Below are 3,812 nucleotides of genomic sequence, written 5' to 3' on the forward strand. Positions count from 1 at the left end.
TATAAAAAATATTCTAAGATTTGGATAGTTTATTTTGACAAAATCAGTTCCAATATACGACGTCGTTGGAAGTTTGAGATAATGTGATTATTTTATGCCCACCGTATCAAAGTTTTATGCCAACAAAATGTTGGGAGCATTTCAGAAAAGTATCTCCTAATGAGGCGGTCTTTTAGAGCAAAGAGAAATATATAAATTAGCAGTGCTTACAGAAAAATAGTTACAAGCGTATAATTTTTCTTCCTTTTGTGGCATATTTTGAAATCATATCAATATATATACATATCGAATAAGTTGTAAATAACAGGTTAATGAAGAGGCTGAACATAATGTGATACTCATTGAAGAAGTTATTAGATGATATGAAACTATTACTTGGGAGGAATTTCTCTTCCATTCACAAAACATGTTAGGAGAAGAAGATTGTTGAAAAAAACCTTGATTGCAGTATTGAACTAGAAGACCCAGCCAATATACGACTAAAAGATATTTCTAATGCAAGATTGAAAGGTCATTGAGAGAGGGTGAAGACATCTAATATTAATTTTTATATTTGTTATAATTTACTTAAAAGATTATTTTGATTTTTCCTCATTCATTATTATTTTGTCAAAAAATGATAATTCCTTAATAGTTGAAGAGCATGCAGAGCCATCTATAAAGATCCCTTCATCTACTATTCTGGCGTGTATAACATATGTATTAATGGTACACCAGATTGTTGATGGACATTCTCGAGGGGGGAATTTATGAATGTTTTAATGAAGAAATACGATTGAACAACATAATTGTACTGATGAACCCCATGCAAAACTGAAGAAATGGACAACTTCCATTGCAAACGTCTAAAACAAGATTCATATATTTTCATTTATAAAAAGAAATAATTCAGAGCATAGTCATGTTATATTGAAGAAATACAAGAATTCAACTAGTACAACATGGTTATACTTAAGAATATGTTTAATAATACCATGTTCAGTATTGTGGTCTTGACATGGTACTTCAAGAACTCATAAACTTCAACGAATTTGGTTGAAGCTCCTCCAATCCCTGGGGACTAATATGGGGCTTGGAAGGGGGGCCAGTTGAACCAACCTCTGCCCAGTCCAAACTTGCTGGACTGGTCGGACAACAGAAAGGGCAGGACTTGCCGCCCAAATATTCCCTATTTCCTTTTTTGTTTCCCTTCTATTCCCCTTTCTTTTTCCATTACTCTCATTTTCTATTTCTTGCCTATTCTATGCCTTGCTTTTCTATTTTCTTTATTATTCTAATCATGACCTATTCTACTTACTAATTTCACTTATAAATAGATGGTGTTGCTTAGTTTAGTTGTTATTGATTTTTTTATGAATTCAGAGTCCACCATCGGTGTTCCTTCCCTTTCAAGGGCTGTATCTGGCAACGAGAAGGTGTTGTAGCTTTTAACTCATCTGAGGTGGTGACTATCTCTATGGTTCCCCCACACTTCTGCGTTCATTTACTCCGTCCAACACATCTAGACCATCACATATCACTTGCCCATGTTTCCATAAGTGTCGTAACTCCATTTGGTTAAAGATGCATCACTATAGTTCTAAAAGCCTTCTTTCCATGAGGGGTTAGTCAACACTGGAGCTGTCATTAAATTCATCTTCAACTTCTAGAAAGCTTCCTCACAACAATCTATCCATTCCAATTTTGTCGCCTTCTGAGTTAGTCTAGACAAAGTCATTTCCTTTTGAGAAAACTCCTCAACGAATATCCTTGAATAAACTACCAAATCTAAGAAACTCTGAGTTTCTGTAATAGTTGTTAGTTTAAGCCAATCAACTATTGTTTAGGTTTGTTCTGGTTCACTGTAATGCCTTCCCTACTATTAATATGCCCCAAATATATTATTCTCCTCAACCATATTTCACACTTTGACAACTTAGCATACAACTGGTTCCCCTTCAGTGTCTGCAAAAGAGTGTGACGATGATCTATGTGACGAATCTCATCACTGAAATAGATTTGAATGTCATCATTGAAGGTTATTACAAATTTTCCTTGAAATGGTTTAAGGTTTTTTTTTATTAGTCCATAAAGATAACAAGTGCATTTGATAACCTAAAAGACTTTACCACAAACTCATAATGCTCGTATATTGTGTTGAAAGTTGTCTTTGCTATGTCAACTTCCTTAATTCTCAACTAAAGATAACTTGAGTTCAAATCAATTTTGGAAAACAAGGAAGCCCATTCCAACGATCAAAATTATCATTAATCCTTAGCAGAAGATTCTTGTTCTTGACCGTGAGCTTGTTTAATCCTCGATATTCAACAAGTAATAATACTCGGAACCAACTAAAGAATTGAATTATAGATTCGATTTGAATTCAATTTGAGGTAATTTTTATTTTGAATTTCAAGATTTTGGAGTTTGATTTGAATTTTTAAATTATTTGAATTTCTTAAAGAATTTTTGTTAAAGATCATAATTAGAGAATGCCTAAGGAAGGTTTAAAGATTGATCGAAATGGAAGTGTGGCTAATAGTTTCCCTTAAAAAATTTCTTAAATTCATTGAAAGTGGAGAGTGATTAGTTTAAGTCAAAAAGCTCGGGGACTCACATATGACTTAAAGCTAATCGAATGATCAGAGTCATGATAAAATGGACGTGGACTCATATTTACCACTAAATCTGATGGAGAAAAGGATTATTTACCACATTTAAGTTATCTCATACCAAATCAAAGAAATATTAATTAATTGCCAAAGCAAAAAATCTTAAATCCATTTAAGGGAGACATCTACTTTGCAAATTAATCAGGGTGATCAAAACTATGGTAAACAACATAGGGACTCACATTTACGTCTAAGTTTGATTGAGAAACAGATGTCTTACTCCTTTTAAGGTGGTCTCATACCAAATCTCAAGAAAAAGATTTATATTTTCCTAAGGATTACAAAATGCTAATTGACTCACATCCAACCTAAGAGAAACAGAGGAGACTAGGTCAAGAAGAAATGCCAAGGCACTCAAATCCAACTTGAGATCTAGCTAGAAATATCAGGCTAGGAAGGAATGTCAAGGGATTCACATCTAACCTACGTGTTGATTGAGGAGATTATGTCTTAATCCATTTAAGAGGGTCTTATACATTCCTTAAGAGAGATCTGTCAAATTGGGAAAAGAATGCCATGAACTCAATACTAACCTAAGATGTGAACAGAGAGATCAGATTGGGAAGGAATACCAAGGGACCCATATCCAACCACCCAAAAGAAGTTTGAGGAAGATATACATGTTTTCCTAGGTATTACGAAATGCTAATGGACTTACATCCAATCTAATGGAAACATGGTGACTAGATTAGGAAGGAATGTTATGGGATTCACATCCAACTTGATACTTGTCAAGGAGAGGATAACTTAATCCATTGAAGGGCGTCGTACACCTTCTTCAAAGAAATCTATCACATTGGGAAAGAATGCAATATAACTCACATCTAAATCAAGCGGTTGACAAAATATGAAATTGGAATGGAATGCCAAGGAACTCACATCCAACTCAAAAGCTAAAAAAAAGAAGATATACAAGTTTTCTTATGAATTACGGAATGCCAAGGGACTCACATTAAACCTAAGAGATACATGGTGATTATACCAGGAAACAACGCTAAAGGACTCACATCCAACTTGATACTAGCTAGGGAGAAAATGCAAATGGTGGAAAGGAATGTATAAAGGTGATGCAATTCTATAAAATAGTACCATCCAAATCTCTTCTACACAGAAAGAAAATCTAAAAGTTAATATGGAAGGAAACTCTAAGCTTGCGAAAGA

This window comes from Phalaenopsis equestris, unplaced genomic scaffold (genome assembly GCF_001263595.1).
Source record: "Phalaenopsis equestris unplaced genomic scaffold, ASM126359v1 Scaffold199114, whole genome shotgun sequence".
NCBI classification, from domain to species: Eukaryota; Viridiplantae; Streptophyta; class Magnoliopsida; order Asparagales; family Orchidaceae; genus Phalaenopsis; species Phalaenopsis equestris.